We start from the raw sequence: 14,614 nt of genomic DNA, 5'->3' as shown, positions 1-14,614 counted from the left end.
AGATTTTAGTGATTTAGTGTATTTACTTTTGTATTAATGGTTTTTTTCTCATTCTTTTCTTTTCTCTGTTTCAGCAGTTCATAGGCTAAGGCTATGACACACCCAACATCATAAAATTGTACAGGTGATTCTGTGCTTTAAATAGTATAAGAGACAGTGGAGTCTGCAGTACATATTTTTCAGGATAATCTGGAATAAATTGTGACAAACTGCCATGAAATTACCAAAAATGTGATGTGACTTTTCTTTTTAATGCATCCTAAGTTCTTGTTTGTTTGTTTGTTTTTCCTTGTACTTCTTGTACTGCTTCTTGCCACCTATAGCATTTTCCTGAACTTTTTGTTCTGAATGAGCACCAAAACACTTATATCCAGTTGTTCTGCTCAATGCCTAAAAAAAAAGAAAAAACCCAGTCTGTCTTAGCACATCACTAACACTGCAAAACAGCTAGACTCTTGGATTTCTCTAAAGAAAATCTTTGCTCAAATTGCTACTTACCTATTGCAAAGTGAAGAGATTGCTCTTTAAAATCTAATATATTTTACAAGATGGTTGGAAGGATACATTCAGATAAATTTGCCTATGAGGCCTTTGGTGGTCCTCAGATATTATTTTTCTGCTCTCAGCAGTAAATTGGACTAAGAGGTAACTCTACACAGCCTCGAAAATGGTGCTATAATTCTCATATCTGTTTAGAACAGTAAAGAAAAGTTAGGTCCTGTGGAACAATCTCAAGGATTTGTTCTGAAGTAAAAGTGTTGCCATTAATGGGTGTTTGTTTGTTTGTTTGTTTGTTAACATGTTTGGGCTGGTATGTACATGTGGAATTTTGAAAACATGTTCTCACAAAATGGCATTAGAAAAAAAATTGCCCATACACAAGTTAGCTCTAAGAGGAGCTGGCAAAAAGCTCATTTACTAATAATCAAATGAGGTGGATCCCTTCTATCTACTTTAATCCCAGGAATGTGATAGATAACCCTCAGACCATTAACATCAGACAGACCCACTTTAGAGGCCCCACCATCCCAAAATTATGCTGCCAAGGTGGCTGCTTGCCCATTTTTCAGGGTTTCAGATAGCATTAAGAGTGGAATGGGATAAATTTGTTTCTGGGGGGTTCCTCATCCCCACCCTTAAACAAAAGGTGGGGAGGATTTAGCCAGAACCCTACTGGTGATGTCAGAACCATCTGGTAACTTCCTGTGACTAGCTGTGGATGAGCTGTGACACCTGGAACACCTCAAACCACAACCTGGACAACCACCTCTTGAGGTTGGTTTAACTGGTTTCCTGCTGTTTCAGGGGGTGGGACAAGATAATCCTTGTGGTCCCTTCCAGCTCTACCATTCAATATGGTATTGCCCATCTGGCACATTTATAGGCAAAGCATTAGCTTCAGTCATTTATCGCTTTTAGTTTTAAAGAAGGCATATGAGGCATAAGTAGTATATTAACATTTTGCTTGAGGCCAATACTTTACTTTACAGGTTTTGATTTAATTTTTGATTGCTTGATTGATTTTTCAATTAGAGGAGTCTGGGAACCTGAAGAATACAAGAGAGGCACTAGCAGTGTACCCATGCTGAATTATGGACCTCGGTCTTATATAGTTGGATTCTATGAAGTTCTGAATTGGGACTGAGTGGCAATTTTTTCCACTGTTTTGCAGCTTTGCTGTTTATTGCTTTTATGTCTTTCTTTCTCTTCCTGGGAGAAAGGGCAGGTTCTGAGGGCCACAAAAAGAGGACAAGGGGAGAATGTGTCTTGGGTCCATAGTTTGTCTATAGCTTATGGGGGCATGGTCAAAACATAAAATTGTCAGGTATGGCAATATAACAATTGAAAGCCCCCCGCCCCCATTTTTTACATGCATTGATGCTCATAGAAAAGAGATAAGGCTTTGATCATGGGACTGCACCCTTCATCCTGACCTTGTTTCACCCCCCACATGGCTGCTCCATGCAGATGAATAATCTAAGGACATCACAAGTCTATAATAGAATCACACCAATTGCTGAATAAAGGCTCCCAATGACAAAATGCAAAGTGACGAGAGCAACGTTACATTGCCCAGGAAAGAGACCTCAGACAGCAGCTGTCAGTATCTGCTCAGGTATAGGGAAAGACTCTAATTTTATTGGTAATAAAATTATTGGTGCTCAGTTCACTTCTCTGGTTTTCTTTATTTAACAAGAAGAAAGAGTTGAACAATGAAGGGAACACCAAGTACATAAAATGGTCTGTAAGACTGATAAAACTAAGGAGGCATGAACGACAATTCTCTTCCCTCTTGCACATTCTACTTAAATTTAGACATAATGAATTCTCTTTAGGAAATACTTAAACACTTGCCCTAATTCCTAAAAAACTCACTGAAAACATGAGACTAACAGGAATTGTCCACAACTTAATGTTTTTTTTAAAAAAATCTAATTATGAGAATGTTACCTCCTTTTAAATTTATGATCTGGTTGCTCTTCTTGAACCTGTAAATGACTTCTGCCCTTCTGTTAGCTCAGTCACCATGAAACGGTTTCACTGTCACTGAATGATTATCCTTTTACTAACAAGGCAGTATTTTATCAACTGGTTCTTGAGGTATGGCTGATGGACCCGAATGCAATATCTCATTCTTTCTGTGCACGTGAGAATTGTCTTACCTCACTGTCTGTGCATGTGTAATTCAGTTGCAGGATTTCAGTGAGAAATGAAAGGACTGAAAGCTAAATAAGAGAAGAACAAAATTACAGAATACTCCTGACTGAGACAGGACATAGGGCTGCTCCAATGCTGGGTCGATGTTACTTATAACATAACTCACATTCTTAGCAGCAGTCAGAATGGCCAGGCAGGTTCCAAAGGCCTCTGGCGTGCTGACACCTCCCGCCATCACCACTGCTTCATTCTGCTTGCTCACTGTCAGCCATCTTCAACCAACTTCTCTTTACCATGAAGGGACCTCTGAGGAGAGAAGATGGCACTTTGTCCTGCCCACCCAACATTTTAATTTCTACAAAATGTAGTGTCCAGTGTCAGGCATTATATTTCAGTTGTGGTTATGGCTGGCAGGATTAGAATTGGGCTAAACATTATGTTTAGTCCCTTATGAAGCTGTACTATGGTGCCAGTCCTTCCCTGGTGGTGGAGAGAGAGGTATAAGAAGGAAAGGGAGGGAGAGTAGGAGAAGGCAAAGGGTAGATACCAGTAGGAGGGAAGATTCCTGCTTGAGAGTTTAGTTGAATTTGATGCCAAGTCTGCTCAAAATCAAGAACCCTCAGAAATATTGAAATTTAGCAGATTTCCTTTCTTTTTTGTTCCAGCTTTTCTTAGGCATCTTTTCATTTTAGTCAAAGCATGTTGCCTCACAGCCTGAATACTTGATTTGCATGCTTCCTTCTGATGATTAATATCTATAGAGAAAGGAAGTCAAATGCAATCAACAATTGAAATAAACAACCCTCCATCTAGCAAATTATTTGTCCCTCCGATAGTCTCTGATGTAAATTCTCTAACTGGTTGCAAAAATCCACCAAAGCAAAAACACACACCATTTTGACCTCTGATCGAAAAGCCCAGAATATTTTCCTCCTCCTCCCCCTCTCTTGCTTTTCTTTTGGACTTCCTCAGAAATCATTTAATATTTTAGTCAAGGAGGAACCAGCAAATTCTCTTCAGTATTTCCACTATAAGAAGTCATCAGTGGATCTCTGCCAGCTTTTATCACCTTTAACCAGATCTTGAGTATCATCATGATGTCCCGTTCCTCCACCAGTATTGCCAAAATTATTATAAGATCCTTCAACAAGACCATGAACATATTACAATATTTCAACAAGAGCTCAAAAGATTTTAACATTCCTGCAGTATAAAAGTCATATAATTTTGAAAATTTGTGTACAATTTTCTGAGAGTTCATAAACTTTGCAATTTTGGTGATTTTTTTTTTTTTTAATTACTGTGGGAATCTAGCGATACCTCTTGAGAGTTAAGCACAAGTTCTGGAACCCTTGATACTGCATTACTGATCTCTACTCTAAGGGCTACACATTTCCTTGAGGGAGGTAAGGAAGGTTTCAGTAAAACTGAAGACGTATCTTGGGGCAGTTCCATGCATTCCAATAAGCTAAAGGCCTTACACCATCTTCTATCCTCACATATAACTTCTGCACACTTGCCATTAGCCATGCTGCTTGAGGTTGCAAAAAGTTGCAATACATGGTATTTATGGATACTATTTGCTTACTCCTGACCAGAGATTCAGTGAGGAACTCACTGATAAGCCTTTCAAGCAAATTGTTTCCTCTTTCTATAGAAGAACAGCATGTATTGGTCACTCCTTGTAGAAAGGTCATTCTTTTCCTTTACATTTCTATGCTTAGAAGATGTGTGTCATAGAATTGTACTTACTTTCTTTTTATATAATAGAATCTTTTTCACCATAAAATGAAGATACGTATTAGTAGATTGTCTGATTGTTTAATTGTACCTGGTATTGTTTAATTGTACCAAGTCTTGTCTGGACTTGGAAGCTAAGCAGGGTCAGGCTGAGTTTATACTTTGATGGGAGAATATTAGGGCATCCCAGAACTGGGGACTAGACTGGAAGTCAAGTAAACATCCTAGAATGGCAAACCACTTGTGTATTGTTTCCAGAAGACCTGCATGAATGTATTCATTAAAACATTAAGAATCAAATCTGTCTTGAAGGAGAGTTTAGTTTTGCTTAACAATATCCCACCTGCTCTGCTTTTTTTTTTTTTTTCCATACTACAAGATTTTCCTAAATATTTAAAATATGGGCAGCTAAATGTGCACCAGGATCATGAAGATATTTAGTAGAAAAATGTCAAAACAAATATTCTGGTTCATGATTTTCTATCTGCCAACACCCGGCTAGTAACACAAGAAATGGTCGGAGTGGGAATATAGTTGGCCCAGAAGAGCACGCGGGTTTCCAGGTAGTCTATAAAGAGACACACCTGTAAAACAAGCCTAGCAATAATGTTCAAGTGGAAAAGGCAGTTGTCCTACATATTAACTCCACAATTTGCATGGTGTATGTAGGTGGATATGAAATGTCAAGTTGATCATCAAACAAGCACAAAAATAAACCTAGAATTTGTACTAAATTGTGAACATGAGGACATAAAAAAGAAAAGAATAGCAATGGGAGGAAAGCAGCTGAATCCAAATCAAGAGTTATCAGCATCTCTTTTATTTTGACTTAAATTTATAGAGGTTTTCCTTCTTTGATACTAAAATATTTTGCAAATGCAAACTCTAGAACTTTTTTAAAGAAACATGTCTCCCCTCCCCTTCCTGAGTAGTATGAGATACATGCATAAACATACATGTTTGGATTTTCAATAGCTTAAATAGATATAGATATAGATATAGATATAGATATAGATATAGATATAGATATAGATATAGATATAGATATAGATACAGATACAGATACAGATACAGATATAGATATATAAAACCTGTGTACCTCTTTCCTATATCTTCTTGACTTACTTGTATTATATGCTTTTAGGGAGAAACTACATGGGTAGGAATTGTAATTAGTTTCATTCTCACATAAAATTGCCTTTGTATGTATCAAGAATAGCGGAGGAAAAAGATTAATGCATTGCTAGTCAATATGAATAAGTCTTGTCTCATCTCTGCCTGTCTACAGAACATCTAGTGACATATGTCACCAGTCAGACAACTGGCCTTCTTGATCGGGTTGTCCACATTGGTTTGAAATGGCTGTCCAGAATCTAAGATAGGAAAGTCTAGGAACCTTGCTTGATAGTGCCAAGAAATGAAACTAGGATATTTTGCATGACATACCTGTGCTTTGCAATGAGCTGCAATTGTTTACCTTATTGATGTATGCATATATTGACAATATGTTTATCTTGTCCAGCTCAGTCATGACCCCTGGCAGTTTACGTAAAATGTAAAAATTCAGAAACAACATAGATATACAATACAGGAGAAAAAAAATGTTGCCCACTAATCCACTACTCTACTAAACTCTGAAAACCTGCTCAAACAAGACAGTTTTCACCAACTTTTGGAAAGCTAGAAGGGGTTGGTGCCAAGCAGAATCAAGGGGCTTGGAGACCACAACAAAGAAGGACTATCTTCAGGCCCATGATTCTCTGAAGTCTTCTGGGGATGGGATCCTTAGCATCCTGTCTCTGCATATAAAGACAAACTGGGTGGATTTTATATGGAGGAGATGGGTAGCTTGAAGCTAAGTGCGTTGGCTTTAAAGTAAAAACCAGAAGTCTGAATACAGTCTGAAAGCCCATGGGCAGCCAAGATGGTCCCAAAGTTGGGCTATATACAGTCTCTTTGCTGTCATAATTTATGATTTATACAGTCCATAAGAATCACCATCAGGCATGCACTGGGAAGGATTACTAACCACAACCAAATGACATTCCAGGAATGTCCTGTAGGGAATGTCATGAACAAGCAATTTCTTTAAGAAAGACCATAGGTGGCTTACAGATTACTTAGGTAGCTCAATCACAAATGTACCAAAAATGAACAATCTGGTGGCTTCCACATTGCTTTGCATTACAGCTCCCAGAATTCCTTACCACTGGCCATACTAGTGGGGTTAGTGTGTGTGTGTGTGTGTGTGTGTGTGTGTGTGTCTTTGATTCAGTGTTGACTCCTGGTGACTGCCTGGACTAGTCCCTGCAGGTTTTTTGGCAAGATTTCAGAAGTGGTTTGGCATTGCCTCCTCCCTAGGGCTGAGAGAGAGTGATTGGCCCAAGATCACCCAGGCGGCTTTGTGCCTAAGGCAGGAATAGAACTCACGGTCTCCAAGTTTCTAGCCTTATGCATTAACCACTACACCAAACTGGCTCTGGGATTATGACAACTGGTCTAAAATATGTAGAGGTGCTACATTGCCTATAAACAAAATTCGGCATACTGTATTAAGCTTTTCCTGCCATTAACTGGTTGGATGACTAAATGCTATGGGAAACAGTGCAGGCTGATGAATATGAAGAAGGAAGAAGTGTCTTGTCCATATGCTGAAACAGAGGGTCAGAAACAGTTGGAGAAGTATTTCTAAGGGAAATAAAATTGAGCATTATTGTGACAATCCTTGGTGATACATGGCAGTAGGACTACAGCTATGATAGACACTGTGCTTGCACAAGAGAAAGTTCTGGTGTTTTGTAATAATGAAAAAGTTTATCTGGGAACATCAACACATTTTAGTGTATTATAATCCCTTTTTGATGTTTCTGATAAGGGCATGATCACTGTAGCTGCTCAAGTCATCTGAACTAGCTGTATTTTGCCCACAGAAAAATCATTTTGCTTTAGAAAGACTTGTCTTTACTTTATTCCCTTTTTAATAAAAAATTCCTATTGAGGTCTCCTCCTGCGTGTAATTTTCATACTAAAATCAAATATCTATAATCCTCTTACACTGAAGTCCATATAGCATATCAAATGTCTTTCTGTGTTTCTTTGACTTCTGTTCCTTCAAAGAGCACTGTGCTAAATGATATTTAAATCAAAAGTAACTTTCATTAGAGGGAAATGAATTCACAATAATTTCTTGTCCAAATGCTTGAAATATTAAAAAAGAAGAAGAAGAAGGTTGACATTCAGAGCCTCTGATAAGGCATTGGCATTATGTTTTGGACTAGAATATATGTATGAAAATAAACAGAAGTTTGAACTTGAACTTGGGTCTGTTTTGGAGGACAATAAGAAGAATTGTCTTGAACTCTACTGGAGTACATTGGAGCCCAGTCAATGTAAGGATTGATTTTTTTTTTCATTCAAGCAGAAAACTAATCAGTTCAAATATAAACCCAATATATTTCATTGCCATTAATTTTCCACATACACTTGCATTTATTAGGCGATGAACTGTAATGGGGGGGGGGGGACAGTGGAGCTAAAAGGATTATATTGATACAGAAAGTTGAGAGAAGGAAAAAGAAGTGGGATTTCTAATGAATACAGTGTGCCAGGGCCTGGGAATTTTATTGAACACCATAATAAAGAATCAGAATCAGAATCAGAATCAGAATCAGAATCAGAATCAGAATCAGAATCAGAATCAGAATCAGAATCAGAATCAGAATCAGAATCATCTTTATTACGGTCACAGACCAGAAAACAATAATAAAGAGGATTCTAATTTAATCTGCTTCAAGAGAAGTTGTGATTATGAATTGAATCATCTCTGCTGGAGTGAGTAGATTTCCTATGCTACCACTTGTTTGGCTTCATTGCATGGCCTTTCATAAGTATTTCATCCCACTTGTCGCCTGAGTTACTTTGTCTCTGTGCAGTTATTTGTGATACTGTCAAAGTGTGTCAGATCTTATGCCTAATTAAATTTACTGTTTGGAGTAGAATCAAAATTCAAGGCTGAATTTCCTATTCATCCATAACCGCTCTAACTTTAGAGCAGATTTTCCCATCCAAAAGTGTCCAGATGATATTGGACAATTCCACAGCCAGCGTTGCTAAGAGTCAAGGAAAACTGAAAATGACCTAAAAGGCCTGCAGAGTCTTGGAAACCATAGAATGCTGCAGAAATATCTTCCACAAACTTCTATTATATTTCTGTCACCAACTTCTATTCTCCACCTCATAGTAACAGAAGCCGTATATTGAATTCTGATTTTAAAACCAACCAACCAACCATGTGCTTTTGATAGTATTTGATTATACATGTATACTTGAATCACATTCACATAGCAAAATTGGTAAAGACTCCCTTAAGTCAAGCTTGACTTCTGATGATGGAATACACACACACACACACACACACACATTCTATTGTCAGAAGTGTGTATGTGTGTACGTGTATCTCCTCTCACCCCTATGGGTGGTATGTGTCTTCCTCAGTCTCAGGTCCTCTACCAGAGGCTTGGGAGTTTGAGGGTTCTGCGCAGTGTCTTAGCTCTTCCTAGCACTGCACTCTTCTGGACAGAGAGCTCTGATGTTCCTGGGACCTGTTGGAGCCACTCTCCCAGCTTAGGAGTCATAGCCCCAAGTTACTTTCCACATCCTCTCTATTTCCTCCTTCAGGCCCTGGTACTTCTCCAGCTTCTCTTACTCCTTCTTCCTGATGTTGCTATCAATTGGCACCACTATATCTATCACCACTGCTGTCTACTGGTCCTTGTCTTCTACCACAATGTCTGGTTGATTTGCCAGTACCTGCCTGTCCGTCTGGATCTGGAAGTCCCACAGGATCTTAGCCCTGTTATTTTCCACAAGCTTCTATGGAATCTCCCATCTGGACCTGGAAGGGTCTAGCCCATACACTGTGCAGATGTTCCTGTACACAATGCCAGCTACATATATATATGTAGCTTTCTTAACAACAATAGAGAAGTAGGTAGCCATTCTTCCAGGAGGTGGATTTTTCCCCTCATTTAATCTGCAGTAGACTGAAGTCATTCCTACAGTCCAGTGCCAAGTATGTCCTCCCTCTTCTTCTTGACAAGGTTCCAATGTCTTTATCAGCTGGACAGTAGAGCCAACTGAACAGATGACATTTTTGCAGAGTGGTACCTGAGATGTGGCAAAGTTTCTTTTGACTCAAGCTTGAGTCCTGGTGACTTCAAGGATACAGCTAGGCAGTTTTCTTGGCAACTAAAAGTGGAAGTGTTTGCCATTGTCTTCTGCCTCCTTTGTTTTATTTTTCCTTCCCAGTCTAGCCTCCAGACTAGGCATTCTCTGGATGTCTCCCACCTAAGTACTAACCTGCCTGACCCTGCTTAGGCTTTAGGGATGCATGATGTTATCCAGGTGCTGCCACTGGCTGAGACACTACAGATGTGGAACTGTAACCTTTTTGTGTTTCAGTTGCATGAGAAAGCACACAGACAGGCATACATGTTCTGTTCTTCTTTTTCAGTACTTCATCTCCTCATTTGTATTTTATTGTATCAATAACAAATTAATTGCAAAACTTATGGGTTTTAGACATATGCAAAAACTTCATGTATTGTGCAGTGACTTTTATGTTCTGCTGTCCATAAAGTAGCATCAGGCCCAGTGTTTTTTCCTTGCTTTAAAACCTGATATTGAAGCTTCTGGATTTAAAAAAAGCATCTGATTACAGGGTGCGACAGCATAGAACAGTTATTGTGGAAAAGGTCCAGTGAACTATGTCATTTTATCTGCCTTTCACTTAATTGTATCAGGAAATTTTCACTCAGCCCTTGGTTGTCATATTTTTAAGCATCAGCCATTATAAAGCTGATTTTTAAATATCCTATTTCTAAGGCAAAAACAGCCAATGGACACATGAACATCTAAGATATTAAGCTCTAGGAGCACAAAACATGGCTTGATTGCCATTACTGCAGATCCCTGGAAATAAATGATTGAAATGCTCAGAGTTTCAGCTTCATTACATTGCCAATTTGAGACCTGGGTATATTTAGCAGAAGTGAAATGCAACATCTAATGAGATGTCAGAAACTGAAGAGACTACACTGAGCTTTTTTGAAGGTATGGGCTATAGTGGAAAAGTATTTTTCTTTTCTTTTATGAAAAAAGTCAGGCTCTTTTTCTGGCAAATCAGGAATTTTAAAGGCTTCATATAGAGCAATTACACACCAGTTTCAATGACAATAGTATAAGAAATAGGTCAGAACTGGTCCTAATTACCACACTTCAATCTGACTTGCATATCTTTTCTCAATTTCTCAATTCTGTGACATTTGATGAGGAAAAAAAGTGCTGAAGATGAGCTTGGTAAATGGGAAATGTAGTGCACACTGATGACTTTTCAAGAATGGGGAACAGTTGTGTCCAAAATGCCACATGGCAAAGATGTTTTGTCCTTTCCATAGGCAAAGGCAACAAGCATTTCCTCTCCTTTAATTTGTGATTGTATACTGAATCTCTGGGCAGAGTGGGGGGACAATGAATGAGATGATTAATCAGGATCTGTCAAAGATGAAATGTAGGCACAAGTCAAGAGTTGCACTAGAGGATCAAAACTGAAGGTCAAAGCCAGAACCAAATTCTAAAAGTAAATCAGGATAACAGACAAGTCAGAAGGTTGATCAAAGAGCAATAAAATAGGAATAAAAGATGCAGGGTACAATCAGAGCTCAAGGAGACATTTTCTTCAGATAAGACTGAAGTGGGAAAGAAATTCTCCAATATTCCTTGTGCAAATGAATCAAGTGATTATCTTGAGTAGGTAGAATCAGCTCAGATTTTAGACAGGAATTCACAAGTTTTGGGGTTTAGAAGGCTGTCCTAACAATTTCTCCAGCATGCTGAGGACCTGTGGATGACATCTTTGTTCTTAATTATTTTACTTTATTAAAATATTTTATTTTTGTTTTTAAATGTATTCTATTTTTCAAGTAATGTGTATTTAGTATTGACAAAATTCCATCTCCCAAATAAACTACAGGATATTTTCTTCAGCAGGAGAAACATTCTTAACATTCTTGAGACTTTTTCACATCAGTATTATAGCTCTATCTGAAAAAAATCTATACTGTAATATAACAGTGGAATCCTCCAATCTTTTTTTTTTTAACTTTCTTTTAAATAGAAGAGCAAGTAGAGAAAAGAAATCAACAGAGTTAAGTGGGCCCCTAATAGCCTTTTTTAATTTTTTGCAAATTTGGGAAAGGACAACTTTGAGGGTTTTAAAGGAATACAATGGATGTTTTAATTTCTTCAAAGTGTAAGGCACCTGCTTAGTTGGCAATGTAAAAAAATGGGTTCAAATTATTTGCTTAACCCACTTGAGAGGTTAGAGGTGCCCTATATTCAATCCTCCATTGGGTTGCAGATGGTGCAGAGGCCATATTTTTCCCATTTTGGTCCTAGACTAAAAGTTCAAGTTGTAGCTGATGATGGAGATACAGCAAACCAATTGCTGATAGGTTCAGGTTCAATGGAAAACAAACACCTCTTTCTCTCTCTCTTTCTTCATAGAATGATTAGCTTAGGAGAAGCATCTTGCCTGGACATCAGGATAACTCTAAAAGATCCCACTTGACCCTATCATTCTTAAATCAATGTTCAGTGATTAGGTCTGTATATTAACACAGTACTTAATCTGAACCTAGAGCAGATTTGGGACAATTTGGATTTTTTTTTTAACTTGAGGTTTTAATAGCTCTGTCTCTAATTCAAAATCCTCCATGAAATTTCACCTCTAATATGTAATTCCAGAGTCTACCAGAGACCAACATTGATTTTAAAATATCATTTGTCTGTTTGTTTTAACAGAATAGCCAGCTAAGTAGCAATTCATAGACATAATTGGCTCATATTCAAAAGCTAAGCAGGACTGGACCTACTGTACATATTACTTGGTTGGTAAACCATCAAGGAATTCCCTGGAAGCAGGGGGAAAACAAAAACAAAACCTGTTCTGATGAAGGCAGCAGAAACCCACTCCCAAATTGTGGTTGTGAAGACTACATGGGTCTGAAGACAAGTTTGACTCAGAGGAGACTTTACTGTTTTGTAACATGCTTTAATGGAAGAAGGGGGAGGAGGAGGAAAGGAGAATATTGGATACATTAGCTGAAAGTCTACTTTCAAATCAGAGTGATGCTTGTGATAAAACTATTATCACTGCCCACTTGGGATTGGAATGGAGACAATTTGATGGGGATCCTCAGTTTGGCCATTTTGAGTCCTCTCTTCACTGTTTTCCATCTATTACCCTCAGAAGCAAGAAATAGTTTTGTGGTTGTCATCTGTACCTGATTGGTTTAAGAAGCAATCTTTTCTTCTAAGAAAAATACGACTAAATGTCTTATTATTTTCCCCATATGTAGCCCTCAGTAGCCACTCCATCAACTTCAGAAAGGGCCGTAATCATTCCTTAGCATCACTTCTTTCCTTTGCACAAAAAGCCATCAATTTACCTGGCCAGAGTTAGTCTGCACTCCAGAATCAACCACTGCAAATTTCATGGAATTCTGTCTCATTTCACTGCATTTTAATTTCACACTGTGCATTAAAAAGAGGCAAAATGGAAGCAGAGCAAAACTTAAAATGAGTTATAATTTGGGGAATCGGGAAAAGAGGGGGTCATGTTATTTTTTAAGGATTTTTCCTCCTTTTCCTCCATATAAAGAATAGTCAAAAGGAAGTAAAATAAATTTGGGAGAAAGAAACAGTAGGCAAAACCCAGTGGATGTAACTTGGAAGCTGAATTTCAGCAGAACAGTGTCTGAATGGAATAGCTTATCAAAAGTATGCCTACCTGAAATTTCAGAAGCTGTACACTTTAAAAAAAAAATAACTACTTTAATTCTATTTTTGTGAAGGCACATAGAAGCAAACATTATAGCTCCTTTGTAAAGCAACAAGACCACATGCTGTGTAGCTGCTATGGCATGGCTGACAGAGTCAATGCCATATAGAAGTTACATCTAGGGTTTGGGACTGGGACTGGGGAAATAAAGATTCAAATCCATCCCCAGCCATAGATGCTCACCGAATTACTTTGAGTTACTCTTAGTCTAACTTCACTCATAGAGTTCCCTATCAGGGGATAAAACGTTAGCATGTATACAGATTTAAGCTCCCACTATAACTCCCACTACAGTTATTGGTCTGTTACAAATCTCCCCTGTATTTAAATAATTCTACCCACATAACTGATCACTCATAGGCATCTTTTCAGACCTAATTTGTATGCCAGAGATTGAAACAGAAAGATACAATTAAAAATGGTGCATATTTTCAAAAGGAAAAGGATGGGGAGACACAATCTATAAAGTTGCTGACTATAAAACATAATATTAAGACCTTTTATACCACTTGGCTTTCAGCAAAACTCAGCTTGTTGCAACTGCCCTCCCCTCATCCAGCTCTTTGATTTTCTAGTCTGACAAACTGCTCACTGAATAAAAGATGAAGAGGGGGCAGAGGGTGGGGTTAGTCTGCAGCCCAACTAAATGAAAAGTCATCAAAACAAGAAAATTGTTTGGAAATGAATAAAAGTGATGCAAAAGAAAGTTGCTGTGTGTTTGGCTCATTTAGGGTCAGGATGACCACTGTCCATATTGTGTTTGATTACCCCATTGCATTGCTACATTACTCTGTCTCATCCATTCCAGATACATTTTCAATAAAAGATATTGCTGTCAATTCTTAAAAAGGCTCAGATGCTAAGTAGAGGAAGAGGAGAAATGGGAAGGGGAGGCACTGAGTATCAGGCATCTAAGTCAGTATTTCAGACTTTCAGATTCTATTCACCTGAATTACCATAACTCTTTGGTCATCAATCCATCATAAAATAAAATGTTTCGAATTAAATGTTGTAAACACACAGCTGAATAATGGTCAAAAGTTTATTTCAGCAATAATACATTTGATTTGCGATATTATACGATAGTTAAGAAGAGAATGAGTTTTCAAATAGAGAGGTATATTAAGATGTAAGAGCTTAAGAAAAATTGGCTAAAGCTGATCTAATTACTGGTTTCACACTCCTTTATTCTTTATTCAGAAGTTACCCAAGAGATTGGAAAGAGAGTTAACTGATATTCTGTCTTACCATGTAATTAACTAATCACCATGATTGTCAGAAAACAATAATATCAACAATGAAGAATCTAACTTCAAA

The 14,614-nt window shown here is 37.9% G+C and overlaps 1 protein-coding gene across 7 annotated transcripts in view; it reads right to left on the bottom strand.

Moving 5' to 3' along the window:
- Window positions 1–14,614, bottom strand: part of LOC112542233 (uncharacterized) — a 377,107-nt gene that overhangs the window by 244,038 nt on the left and 118,455 nt on the right. Inside the window, exon 3 of one of the 7 annotated variants that reach the window (XR_015795366.1) lies at window positions 225–390. The exons of the other annotated variants lie outside the window; for them this stretch is intronic. The gene's annotated coding sequence lies outside the window, so the exon portion shown is untranslated. The remainder of the gene's footprint in view (window positions 1–224; window positions 391–14,614) is intronic. 7 annotated transcript variants of the gene reach the window in all.

This window comes from Python bivittatus, unplaced genomic scaffold (assembly GCF_059951505.1).
Source record: "Python bivittatus isolate LINGU-HERP-01145 unplaced genomic scaffold, Pbiv_v1 ctg000060_np1212, whole genome shotgun sequence".
Classification (NCBI taxonomy): Eukaryota; Metazoa; Chordata; class Lepidosauria; order Squamata; family Pythonidae; genus Python; species Python bivittatus.
This window is presented reverse-complemented; position numbering and strand designations above follow the sequence as displayed.